This window comes from Periplaneta americana, chromosome 3, assembly GCF_040183065.1.
Source record: "Periplaneta americana isolate PAMFEO1 chromosome 3, P.americana_PAMFEO1_priV1, whole genome shotgun sequence".
Taxonomy (NCBI): domain Eukaryota; kingdom Metazoa; phylum Arthropoda; class Insecta; order Blattodea; family Blattidae; genus Periplaneta; species Periplaneta americana.
The window spans coordinates 198,528,615-198,543,594 of record NC_091119.1 but is presented as its reverse complement, the minus strand read 5'-3'; the positions used below and the strand labels follow the sequence as shown (position 1 = coordinate 198,543,594).

The window sequence follows — 14,980 nt, the reverse complement described above, 5'->3', positions numbered from 1 at the left end:
TGCATCTAGCAGGGGCGGCTTTTGGGGTAGTGCCAGTGTGCCATGGCACCACCAATGAAAGAAACAAAAATAATATCCTATAAAGTAGTTGTAATAGTTATACATTTTATTCGTATTTCATTTGAACGAGCGCGCGCACATATCCGGACGCACTCTTGCAGCGTTTTTCCGAACGTTGGAGCCACTTCGCTGAGGCACTGCCTACGTCCATATAACATTGTACAAAAGGCTACTGCTTCTAGTTTATATGCGTTTCTTATGGCAGACTTTGAGCCGAATTCAATTTGACTCAGTAGTTAATATTCCGCCCGCTAGAGCACAGTAATGCAGAAATTTCGCTAGATGGCAGGGTTGTTGGAGACGTTATTTGTCTATGAGTTAGAGTTCCGCGCCAAATGTTAATGTAATGTTGCCAATTCAAAACTAATCCACATAACTTAGATTTGAATGTGTAAATTATTATCCATTTAGCTATATTGAACGCAGAGATAGTCATGGTTCTTTTTAGAAGGATAAATATTTTTTCATATTATGTAAAACTGTTTGTTAATGTTGTGTAATATTTGTTTTATTTTGCGGCAACTAAATATCGCTACACTGTTGCTATAGTATTGATGCTTCTGTTAACGATACATGAGATCTGTGCAGGACATGAACATGTGTTATTCAGGCCGCTGCCTTGGATTCATCGGCCTGTTAAATAAAGTGCAAACGTGTTTGTTTATTATCTATGCCATTGTTTATCTCGTGTGTTTTTGTCAGTAATTTTACTAGTTATAAAAGTTATTTGTATTTGACTAACAATATTGTGAAAGTTTTGATTATCTGTATCTGTAAATTTCGTTATTAGTTTCGGAAATGTTATTGTAACTGTTACTAGATACATTATTAACTGTACACCTGGTAAAATAGCTGGTTTAATTAATGTGTTTTATTTAATATAATGCAAACGTGAACTGCGATTATTAATTTCACTAGGGTAATTTTCGTACAACTTTTTTCATTTTTGGCACCACCACCTGAATGTCTCACCGGCCGCCACTGGCATCTAGTAACAGTTACAATAACATTTCCGAAACTAATAACGAAATTTACAGATACAGATAATCAAAACTTTCACAATATTGTTAGTCAAATACAAATAACTTTTATAACTAGTAAAATTACTGACAAAAACACACGAGATAAACAATGGCATAGATAATAAACGAACACATTTGCACTTTATTTAACAGGCCGATGAATCCAAGGCAGCGGCCTGAATAACACATGTTCATGTCCTGCACAGATCTCATGTATAGTTAACAGAAGCATCAATACTATAGCAACATTGTAGCGATATTTAGTTGCCGCAAAATAAAACAAATATTACACAACATTAACAAACAGTTTTACATAATATGAAAAAATATTTATCTTTCTAAAAAGAACCATGACTATCTCTGCATTTAATATAGTTAAATGGATAATACTTAATACATTCAAATCCAAGTTATGTGCTTTAGTTTTGAAATGGCAACATTACATTAACATTTGGGGCGGAACTTTAACTTGTGTTTTCGTGCAAGTCTGCGGTTGATGGTTCCTGCCTAACGTCTCCAACAACCCTGCCATCTAGCGAAATTTCTGCATTACTGTGCCCTAGTGGGCGGAATATTAACTACTGAGTCAAATCGAATTCGGCTCAGTGTCTGCCATAAGAAACGTATATAAACTAGAATCAGTAGCCTTTTGTACAGTGTTATATGGATGTAGGGAGTGCCACACTGAAGTGGCTCCAACGTTCGGAGAAACGCTGCAAGAGTGCGTCCCGATCTGTGCGCGCGCTCGTTCAGATGAAATACGAATAAAATGTGTAGAAATAAACTATTACAACTGCTTTTTAGGATATTATTTTTTGTTTCTTTCATTGGCGGTGCCATGGCACACTGGCACTACCCCAAAAGCCGCTCCTAACCTAAACCATTCTTGCTAGCGGTGTGGGAACAAGCATTTTCACCATTCTTGACGTGTAGGTTGCAATTAATGCCAAACACATTATCATATCATATAACATCTTGATGAAAGTTTCATATTTCATAAAAAATCTTTATAATATGCACGCACACACACACACACACACACACACACATATATATATATATATAAGGGCTATTCCATATGAAATCCATCAATAAAAAACCTCGCATTTTTTTAATACTCTAACTTTTTCCCTATTTATACAAGGTGCTGAGGAGAGTGTACTTTCAAAAATATACTATCGAAAGTCAAACGGTTTTCGTACTATTGAGCGACAAATTTAGCGTATTTTATAAAAACAAGCCTCTTTCAGCGATCAGAACTCTGGAACCGTTTACTGCAGAACATTGAACGGGAGTTTTTAAATTACATTTAGCGGTTTTTTTAAGCTTGTGCAGCGGTAAATGAAATTCTGAGTTGGCAACACTGGTGGTAGTTCATGCTTTATTAACAACAGTACCCAACCGAACTGATAACTATTCACCTATTACCCTAGTAATATGAATATTAATAACGTTCAGATAAAAGACAGCAGAGGGCAAAACCAGATTTCTTACCTTTAAAACAACTATACGAAACTCGGAGCGATTTACACCACACCTAACTTGTCTTCCTTCACTCACACAACATATGGACAGTCAGTTTTGCCAACATCGAAACTACCATTAAATATTCGGAGAGTGCGTACTCTTGCACTACTTTCCCCTAATAGTTTTAGTTATAGTAGTAAAATAGTAGAATTTCACATAATGACGCTTTAAACTCCAGACGTTAAGCTTCGTGGGAGAGGAATGATCAACAAATTTTGCCTGTAGCCCTCTGCCAGGAAGTTTTCTGACGTGCCGTAATCTACGACACAGGATCCACAGTTTTACTTTCCTCCCGGAGGATACTAAATCGCTCTATAAAATTCACTGTCCTCCGCCGAATATAAGCCATAAATATATGTTTTATGCATAGATTTTAAATGGAAATGTCAGATTCCCATATCCTACACTCAGGAAACATCAAGTATATTCACGTAAGAAATGTCGGTAGCATTAACAGGAATAGGGATATCTTATGCCAAGTTTTACCGCTAGATTGCAGAAGCGTTTCATGTGGCGCAAAATGTTGTTGGGCTAAGCCTATGTTATGTCATATGCTACAGTTGATTACGTTTTCTCGCTTGTTGGGTTTTCTGTGCGTGTCAAAATTATATTTACAATTACTTTGTATAACCTAGTATAATTTAATATAATTCAATATTTTCTTACCTCACAATTTAATTTAATTTACAATAAATAATAACGTAAACCAGTATAATATTGAGCGATTCCCCGAGATGGCTGGGGAAATCTGCAGTATGCAGAATATAGATACGAGTAAATTGAATGTTCATGAACCTGAACGAGAACTTTGAGAACGAGCTGCAGGAATAAAAAAATAGAAACTACCGGGATGTCGAAGGTGAATATTGCCCTTTTTAATCATTAGTATTTAGAACCGTACGCTAAAAACAGGATATGCAGCCACCAATGTGTGTTTTTTATATAGGGAAGGGACTATCGAGATTGAATTCCTTGTATTTTTTTCTGTAGTTGCAGAAAGATCAAATGAATTTTTAATAGGATGATATAATATGATCGCAGCAGTATCACGATTAGTCGTGCGTTTTGTAGGTTAAGGACATGGAGTTTTGAATACTATGTAGTGTGATTTTGAAAATTTGAAGTTCAAACATGGTTTTAATAATTAGGGTACAGTACATTAAAGACATTATTCACGAAATGGCTTTCACTAGGGATCGTCCTGGATAATAAACATCCCAGTTTATCGAGAGTTTACTGCAGGCGTAAACTTCGGAGACTCCTACAACTACTGCATATAATGTAAGCTAACATAGCTCACTGTCGAGATTGCATATGTTTTTATTAATTTTTCTTTTTCCTCTTCAAAAATGAAACTGTAGTCAACAATTCCTTACTTGAAGTAGTTACTTTTATTTAATAGCTAGCACTTTCGAGGCGCAATTTAATTACTTGTATTTTTTAAGCTTTAAAGCATATATTCATAATATTTCGGGACCTGATTGAAGACAAAAAGCTTTTCCTGGTTTTTACATGCAGGAATATAACAACAATTTGGCATTTTTAGTTGTTTTTAAGAGTATTTAATATACTAATACACTACGTATATCCTCAATGTTTATATACCGAAAAACAAATGCACACGCAAAGCGCATCCCTCAAAGTACACGCGCGCTATCTGTTGGTACTAGTTCAGGATATCCCTATAGATTTGAACAAAAGGAATTGATTATCTGAAAACTTCATTTATTCGGCTAGGGCGTTATGCTTCAGTTGGTAATGCTGAACATTTAAAGCACCGGGACTTGTCACCCAAATCAGCAACAATTGTAGTAAGTGCAAGCAGCATGGACCAGACTGGAACTCTGGGCAGTCTCCACGATGACGTATAAGGTTTCACGTGCGGTTGTAAGACTTTTTAAAGGAGGACAAGCCAATGAATGGAAATTTACAGTGCTGCTCCTCATTGTGTGCATAAAAGACACCAAAATAACAAAACAGATTCTGCGAGAGAGTGAAAAAATGTAACACAGCACCTTTTTCACTAAAGAAGAGATTACTTACTGGCTTTTAAGGAACCCGGAGGTTCATTGCCGCCCTCACATAAGCCCGCCATTGGTCCCTATCCTGAGCAAGATTAATCCAGTCTCTATCATCATATCCCACCTCCCTCAAATCCATTTTAATATTATCTTCCCATCTACGTCTCGGCCTCCCTAAAGGTCTTTTCCCCTCTGGCATCCCAACTAACACTCTATATGCATTTCTGAATTCGCTCATACGTGCTACATCCCCTGCCCGTCTCAAACGTCTGGATTTAATGTTCCTAATTATGTCAGGTGAAGAATACAATGCGTGCAGTTCTGTGTTGTGTAACTTTCTCCATTCTCCTGTAACTTCATCCCTTTTAGCCCCAAATATTTTCCTAAGAACCTTATTCTCAAAAACCTTCAATCTCTGTTCCTCTCTCAAAGTGAGAGTCCAAGTTTCACAACCATACAGAACAACCGGTAATATAACTGTTTTATAAATTCTAACTTTCACATTTTTTGACAACAGCAGACTAGATGACAAAAGCTTCTCAACCGAATAATAACACGCATTTCCCATATTTATTCTGCGTTTAATTTCCTCCCGAGTGTCATTTATATTTGTTACTGTTGCTCCAAGACATTTGAATTTTTCCACCTCTTCGAAGTATAAATTTCCAATTTTTATAGTTCCATTTCGTACAATATTCTGATCACGAGACATAACCATATACTTAGTCTTTTCGGGGTTTACTTCCAACCCTATCTCTTTACTTGCCTCAAGTAAAATTCCCGTGTTTTCCCTTATCGTTTGTGGATTTTCTCCTAACATATTCACGTCATCCGCATAGACAAGCAGCTGACAAGAAGAGATTATTAATGTACTTAATTTATAGTTGAATAATATATTCTACTAATCGTCTCCAAAAGCGGGTAGAGGGTAAGTGTAGGCTAGGGTTGCCAACCCTCCCGTATTTTCCGGTACCTCCCTATTTGCCCCTAATTTTTAACAGTCTCCCAGCTCCCGTATTTTTCTTCTCTTCAGACATTTTCTCCCTTATTTTTGCAATGTAAAATCATTGTTCTAAACATCTGATTACGCCGTGAATGATGACTGTTTATATGATGAATTTTGTTGTTCAAGAAATGCACTGAAATGTACAGTCTTTTCGGAAGGTAATGCTTGCAGGAAATGTCCACCTGTTCAGTATCAAACGATATTAATATTATAATGTTGAAAAAAACTGGCGAGTTTTGTTGCAAGCATACCAAGTAGTAATGCTCATGCAAATGAAATTTGATCCTCCATGCCAACATAGTGTAGGACGTGTCCGATATTGTTCTATTCCGGTAAACAGCAAACATGAAATGAATATTGCCACAGACATGAATAAAAAGATTAAGCTAATTACTGAATTTGGATCACAGAGACTGATGGCAAAAGCCTTTCATAAATTAATGAGGCTTATTCCTAACAATAGAAAGACATTCGCATTTGATTTGCAACAGGTTCAACCATTGTCAAATTTGCGTTCCAATTGCTAAATCACAGGTTTGGAGAAAATTGGAAGCAAAATGAAGAATTCAAGTTCTTCACAAGCTGCCTCCGTCTTTCTTGTATTCACCTTGGCGACGAAGAAGACGTTGTTTGTGACTTCAGATGAGGAACCTGTTTTTGGGAAAATATTATAAATAATTTTTCTTGATTACGTAACTACCAATTATTTTTGACTGTTAAGATAACGAAAAGTTCTTGGAAAATTGTAAACAAATTGCTTGGACCCAAAATTTGTCATATTATTTTTATAACCATTTGATTACAATTAAGTTATAATGCAAATGTGCCTAAATAATAAATTCACGATTAAAACCTGTTTCATCTGAATTATCATTTTAATGTTAATAAATTATTGACAAAATGCATAATGTTCAAAATTGACTGATCAAATAGAATTTTGTCCATCAGGACGAAACGAAGTGCATTTAGTCCATCACAAAAACTTTTCTACTAAGACACACAACAATTTTTTTTCACTTTTCAAAAACATATCCTCATTCAGGATCTCGTTCTTATTCGTGTTGGTGAATTTGAAAAACATGCAATAAATATTTCTTAAGTAATCAGTTTTTCACTTCTGAAAATTTACTTTCCTGGAACATTATGCGTTTTGAAGAGTTGCCCTCATTTCTTCTATTCGTCCTGACCAATGTAAGGAAAGCCAGCGGATCTCTTGGCAACAGAAAAAAAAAGAAGGGGAAAAAAAGACGGAAACACACGAACTCCGATTGGAAGGCTATCGCACAAGATAGAAGTGAGTGGAGACAACTATGAAAACTACATCGACATGGGGAACTATTAATAATGGAACTCCTCAAGGATCAATATTAGGTCCCCTACTTTTCTAATGTTTATAAATGATCTTGCCCCCCTTATAAAAATGTAGGTCATCCCATATTATTTGCAGATGACACAAGTATAGTAATTACAGCCAATAACTCCAACACATTCAAATCTTCAACAGAGGAAATTCTCTTCAAAATATGTGACTGGTTCTCAGTCATAAAATTAGTATTAAATTGTAACAAAACTAACATAATTCAATTTAAATCCTGTCCAAATTCAACGTCGCAAATGTCTAGCGCAATAATTAACAATAGATTCCTATTAGAAATAACAACAACCAAATTTCTTGGCTTAAAAATCGATAATGTGTTAAATTGGAAAAATCATATTAAAGAAATTACCCCCAAACTAAATTCAGCTTGTTTTGCTATTAGATCTATGCAAAAGACAGTAAATATCAATACCTTAAAAACAATATACTTTGCATACTTCCACTCGGTAATGAGTTTTGGAATAATATTCTGGGGAAATTCCACAGATAGTAACAGTATATTTCTATTACAAAAAAAGAGTAATTAGAATAATAGTAGGTGCGAAATCTAGGGAGTCGTGTAGAACTATTTTCAAAAAACTACAAATAATGCCCATGGCTTGTCAGTATATCTTTTCTTTCTCGTATGTAATCGTGAAAACTTTGTAACTAATTCAACAGTACATAGCATAAATACACGTCAAAAAATGACTTTCATACTCCATCGGCAAGTTTATCGTGCTATCGTGCGTTATATGACAGTAAAAAATTTTAATAGCCTCCCTACCGATATAAAAAATGAAACTCAAAACATAAAATTATTTAGGGCCAAATTAAAGAAGTACCTAATTTCTCACGCCTTCTATTCTGTAGTATGACATTCAATAACACTTCATGAAATTGATACTAAAACTTTGTGTTGTACTAATAGACTATATTGTATATCTCGTCTGTATATATTTCATCTAGACTGTGACTATAAATTAAGACTTTATAATAGTATTAAGTTTTTTTACTTGTTCCATATTCTAGCTGTAAGCATGTATGAATACCATGGAATGTTAATAAATACAATACAATACAATAAGTAAGGCCAGGATCCACTTTGGGCCGTAGTGGCGATGATGATGAAAATCGCTTTCCCGATTTTTATAGCAGTTTTAAAAACATTATTAATTTGTAATTATTACAACCACAACACGTGTAGTTATAAAGTATGGTCTTATCATAAAATTCTAAGGACAACTAAGTGCACATGCGTCAGGTATTTGCCAACTCTCTGCCTGATTTCATTGCCAACATCTGCTTCCAAATAAAAGTGCGGTTGAGCAGTTTCATTTCTTCGTAATCAGCGATCGTCGCTCATGTGGTTTCGGTTTTATCGACACCACAAAATTAACGTGAATTAATTATCGATAAGGACAGGGGCGGCTTTTGGGGTAGTGCCAGTGTGCCATGGCACCACCAATGAAAGAAACAAAAATAATATCCTAGAAAGCAGTTGTAATAGTTTATACATTTTATTCGTATTTCATTTGAACGAGCGCGCGCTCTTGCAGCGTTTTTCCGAACGTTGGAGCCACTTCGCTGAGGCACCACCTGCGTCCATATAACACTGTACAAAAGGCTACTGCTTCTAGTTTATATGCGTTTCTTATGGCAGACTTTGAGCCGAATTCAATTTGACTCAGTAGTTAATATTCCGCCCGCTAGAGCACAGTAATGCAGAAATTTCGCTAGATGGCAGGGTTGTTGGAGACGTTATTTGTCTATGAGTTAGAGTTCCGCGCCAAATGTTAATGTAATGTTGCCAATTCAAAACTAATGCACATATCTTGGATTTGAATGTGTAAATTATTATCCATTTGGTATATTTAACGCAGAGATAGTCATGGTTCTTTTTAGAATTATAAATATTTTTTTCATATTATGTAAAACTGTTTGTTAATGTTGTGTAATATTTGTTTTATTTTGCGGCAACTAAATATCGCTACACTACTGCTATAGTATTGATGCTTCTGTTAACGATATATGAGATCTGTGCAGGACATGAATATGTGTTATTCAGGCCGCTGCCTTGGATTCATCGGCCTGTTAAATGAAGTGTAAACGTGTTTGTTTATTATCTATGCCATTGTTTATCTCGTGTGTTTTTGCCAGTAATTTTACTAGTTATAAAAGTTACTTATATTTGACTAACAATACTGTGAAAGTTTTGATTATCTGTATCTGTAAATTTCGTTATTAGTTTCGGAAATGTTATTGTAACTGTTACTAGATACATTATTAACTGTACACCTGGTAAAATAGCTGGTTTAATTAATGTGTTTTATTTAATATAATGCAAACGTAAACTGCGATTATTAATTTCACTAGGGTAATTTGCGTACGTTTTTCATTTTTGGCACCACCACCAGAATGTCTCACAGGCCGCCACTGGATAAGGAACATATTTCATAAACAGAAGAAAACTACGGGGTACGCTACAAAATCTAGGATCAAAACAAGGCTCACTTATGTACAGGGACATCATTTTATTTTTACTTCAATTTTTATTGTACCTGAGTTTTTGAATGTACTTCACTCCCACCCCTTCTACTAATGAAGTTCCAACTCCACACAGAGACAAGACCGCAGATAGCAAGCAGTACTGAGTTACTGAGTGTAGTACGTTCCAGAAATATGTTCGCGTTTTCCAGTGACGAAAGAGCTTTCAATATTGAATCATATTTTCGCACAGGTACTGTCCGTTTGCCTATGTCACATCCCGATTTCCCCCACCTGCTTCTGCTCGCCCCTCCGTAAAAGCTGGGCTGTCTTAGCTCTTTTCTGAAAACATTAATTTCTCTTAGGAATTGGGCGTTTACGTAATATTATACAGCTGTTTAATTTAACTTAAATAAAAGGTCCTCGTTAAGTAATTAACTGTCACGTGATTTCCTCCCTTACTACAATCCTGCGGCATAACCACTTGGACGGACAGTAGATAGCATGTCTGAGTAATTTTATCTGTGCGGGTAGGGCAGAAGTGAAGATTGAATTTACAGTACGTAAGGTACTCTTTTATAGAGTAGGTACAGAATTATTTCAACATGAGTTACTAGTACGAAGGACGAAACTGGCAATTGGAATTAGATGCAATAGTCTATAGTGCGATAATATGCACAAAAGAACTGAAGCCTGTATCGAAATGAACGGCCACCATTTTCAAAATTGTGTTTAAATATTCATATTATGATTATTTTTCAATTTAACTTCTTTCTCTATATTGTACGCTAATGTGCTGTAGACAGTATAATATACACTGCATAATGAATACGTTCGCATGGATAACTCACTTCGTGAGTAAAAACACTTATTCTTAATACTGTACTGTACTGTACTTTGATTAAAGAAAAACCTAATGAAAATTATCAAACTCAAAATCGCGATATTTCCTAGTTTACGTAAATGGATGAACTACTTTTCTTCTATCCTATACCTAGTAGAGTGATTTGTGTTTTACGCCAGTATCATCGAACTCCAGTCTTGGAGGGGGGAGCAAGCGGTGTTTCCGGTTCTCTAAAGGTATAGACAGGTTAATATTAAAAATGTTAGTAAAAATAAAATGATGTCCCTGTACAAATTATATACCCTCGTCCCTACATCTACCTCTGATTGAGGTTGTGGCTGATATACTACTAACATCAACATAGATAGGTTGAGATTTTTGACATATACTTTCGTTTTTTTTCTAATACCACTCAAGTTGCTGCTTGTTCTTTTACAATTTCGATTGCGTGTTAACATCAACCTATCTACAACACTGGATGTCCGAAACTACATAGAAGTTATCAGTGCTTTTTTTTTTCTGGCGGAACGGCGTTCCGGCACCTTTTTTTTTACATTTTTCATCATGGAACCGAAATATGTGTGAATAACTATGTTTTAATATAATTTTTCTTTGAATTCCGCTTAGAACTTGAAAGTCTAAGTTGGACGAAAAGAAGGTTAAAAACGACAAAATTCCCGTGCAGTGAACAGTAATCATCTCCCCGTCCGCTATAAAATATTCTACACAGAGGTCCACCACCTTTTTCTCCAGAAAAAGTACTGGTTAATATTATTATTATCATCATCATCATTAATAAAATCAAATAAGTGTGTCACGATATCGTGGGCGTTCAGTAAAGTGTGTCGTCAGTCATAAAAGGTTGGGAACCACTGGCCTAACTTACCAAACAAGAGTCGCGTGAGCGGCTAGTAAAGTATACTTCGCTTCCTAGATGCTTACGCGTCGTCACGGTTGTGAAAACTCCAGGAAAACTTACCCTTTAACTTGGCAAAGCTTCATTTCTGACACTAATTTATTAAACCTTGTCGGACCGTAAAGAAAACAACTATCGCAATGTCCAAATTTTTATATGTTCTACAATATTATAGTACTGTGAAATTTTAATTTTCCTACCAATTTTTTTTCTATTGTTCTATTACAATAGTATAGCATATAGCCTATTAACCTGTTGTATCCTATAGGATACTTTGTCAATTGTAGCCTCCTGAGACAAAGAACGGTCTCTTGATGATGGAATCTGTAACAGGCAGGGAACCTAAATATTGCAGATATTAGTAAGTCTAAACACACAATATAAAACCCAAAAACATCTACATATATAATTTAAACTGGTAATGGAAATTACGGGAAAACGGCCGGACGGATTTTAATAAATGACCCCTCATTTTGAAGCTTGGAACTCAAAGTTTTTCGGAAAAATAGTAGTTTTCAGTGAAATGTCAATTTTTAAACATAATTTTCCTATTTTCCAAAATCCATCTGTCGTCAGTTTTGAGAACTAGCTAATAGCATTCACGGCCGACTTGATATTCTCTTCGCTTTTTTTGTAAAGGAGAAGCGAAGCGAGCATCAAGTCGGCCGTGTTGCATTCCAGAATAAAACAAAACACACACTACAGTAAACAATATTACACGAAGGCCATGATCTGCAAGAATGCTGACATATTTAGAGCTCAAATTAAATTGGTTATTAAAAACTGAACTTACTAAAAATAATTTACAGGTTTGATTCTGTGGTGTGTAATTTTCTGGGTACAGCTGTGTATTGGATATTAAAAACTATAAAACTTGAGGTGGTTTCATGACATTATTACCATTAGAAATGAAATATTATTGTAGTTAATGCCGTGATGTGACTATTTTTCATTAATTATACATATTAATGCTATATTGATGATATGAAAGTGAAACGTTTTGGGGTTATATAAGTAGATGTAGAGAAAAACTTAAATTAGATATTGATTTCTATATTTTACTGAGTGGCGGCTATACAGTATATGTTACTGAAAGCTATAAAACTTACGTAAGATAATAATATTATTAAAAATCAAATATATTTATAATTATTAATCAAGTGGGGTTGGGTCTTTTTCATATATTTAATGGCGGTGTGGTGTAGATATTTATATGCGTGTTTCTCTTCAATATTGGCTCAAGAAAGAGTATCTTTCATTGTTATGGAAGCAAATAACTTTCCGAATGTCTGGTATTCTTCATTGAAAATAAATCTGAAAAATGTTTATTTTAACGTCTAATGAACTTAGTTTGCAGCATTTGCTGCACAAGCCACTAGTTTTCTTGTAATTAGGATAATGGCTGTTCGGCGCATCGCTCATAGATGGGGACGCTTGGATGAATGGCGTAAATTCAAGCACCAGTTATTGAATAAATAAACACTATTTTAGTAGTAGCAGAGCTGTTAGATCTTCGTACAACTTTTACTTTCGGTTTTATGAGTTCCTGAGGGAAAGTACTATGTATATACCAATTAAGATGCTCTTTGTTCGAATTTGAAGACCACCTTGAGTCTGCAGGTAGAGTAATTGAAACTGAAATTAATTGTAGGCGGAATATTTAGCAAATGCTAGAGTATTACTACCGGCTATCAAGAACCGATATGTTTCTCTAGGTCGCCAAGCTCAATACCAACAGCCTTAAGAATAAGGAGCTTAAAAGAAAAAGGAAGTAAAAAAAGGAATCACTTTTACCAGAGCCTGTGATTAATATATCAACAGCATTGCTTGCATTCAATTCATATGTATTGAGTGTGTGGTAGCAACAACACGACAAGGTAGATCCAAGACTCTACAAGAGCCTCTCAATTTAAAGGTACGTTGTGCATTTTTACATAACACATACTGTAGATCAGGGATGAGACGATATTAGCTCCCAATCACGGCAGAAGAGCTCGACCTTGATCACGAGCGCATAGCGCATCCACTACATAGCGTCGTAACGTAGACACAGGGATGTACATGCACATGCAGCGAATAAAGGCAGCAATTATTACAATAACTTGCGTTACTAAATTTCTGGCTATGTAATAGGGCTAATTATTCAGTTGTTTAATATACATGTACATATATAAACAAATCGCAAAGGGAAGGGTTTTTTAGGAACAAAAAGAGAAATAGGAAAAGTTAATTGTACGTGAACCATTTTCTTGTTAAAAGCAATTATTTATTATGTAAATACTTCACTTCATTGGTTAGAGAAACTAATAGGATCTACCTGCTCGATGTGTGTGACCTCTAAGCACTTTTGAGTATTTGTTGAAAAAATAATAATGACAATATCAATTGAAATAGAGTATATTGATTGTGTGATTGTGAAAATGTAGTCCTTACTCTCCAGTCGTGATTATGTAATGCGTTTTCTTAGAGTGATTTGTGAGATGCACGTAACACGAAAAAACACATTAATTAAATTAAGATATTGAGAGCCATCGTAATTTTTGGGGTCAATCATTTAAGGGGATATGTATGATTTTTAAAACTTCCACAATTTTCGGCAAAAATTTGTGAAATTTAAACTATATAAACAGATCTATGATATCTGTACAAAATTTGGTGCAATTAGATCTAATAATTTAGAAATTATATTTTTAAGTATATTTTATATTGACGTTACTAAAAAAGCTCCTTGCATCAAAGTTTTCAAAATGTTTAGTTCATATTTGCTCAAAATCTTGAAAATAGTTATTGGAATAAAAGTGAATTAGATTTTTGACCTTAGTAATAGTATAAGTTAAAGTGCAATCAAAGATAAAATATTATTTCTAAATTAAAGAAACACGTAGTCTAATAAAAGTAAATATCCAGAAACAAGCAACAAATAAAATATCAACAATACATTTAAAATAAAGAAATAAAAGGAATCTATATACAATCTACTAACCCAAATGTAAATTAATTTACCTTCGATGTCAATTCCGAAATCAATTTATTTATCTCTTCTCCTCAATAATGCCTATATATTTATTTTTCATGTTGCGTCTCATAATGCCGTTTTATGTTGCTTTTTTTTGCAAATGATATTTTTTTACACAACAAACACTGGACTTCATCACCATGTTCGAAGCATAAATATTGTATCTTCCACTCTTCCTTGAAAGCTTTAAGCGCTTCCGTTCCGTCATGATGTGCTGTGTTCTAAGATCTGTACATCCTTTAGCAATGTTTACAGGTAAAAGAGCTCCGCGCGCGCGCAGCGGGCATAAAAGAGCTCTCGCTCGAAATTACTAGTCACCATCGCAAGACTGCTGTAGATATAACAGCGACGATCTTGAAAAGTATTGCTACAAGCTCTACGAACTGTTTCGTATTGGATTTAAAGACTTGGCTTCAAAACGTATATCGTAATCACCGTAATTCGTCCCAGGTGGCTACAAGATTAAGTATTACTGCAGTTTTTAATGTAGCGGACGACGTGCGTGAATCAAGCAAGCGAAGTACTTCTGTCTGCTCACGCGATATATCGATTATCGAAATTAGGTTTGAAATATCAATATATCGGTATTTAAATTATTTCCTGCATACCTACTTAAGGCTTTTAAGGATCGCGGAGGTTCATTGCCGTCCTCACATAAGCCCGCCATCGGTCCCTATCCTGAGCAAGATTAATCCAGTCCCTACCATCATATCCCACCTCCCTC

General features: G+C 35.1%; 1 protein-coding gene across 1 annotated transcript in view; it reads right to left on the bottom strand.

Moving 5' to 3' along the window:
* Positions 1–14,980, bottom strand: part of Roc2 (Regulator of cullins 2) — a 298,758-nt gene that overhangs the window by 1,911 nt on the left and 281,867 nt on the right. The gene's annotated exons all lie outside the window — the stretch shown is intronic.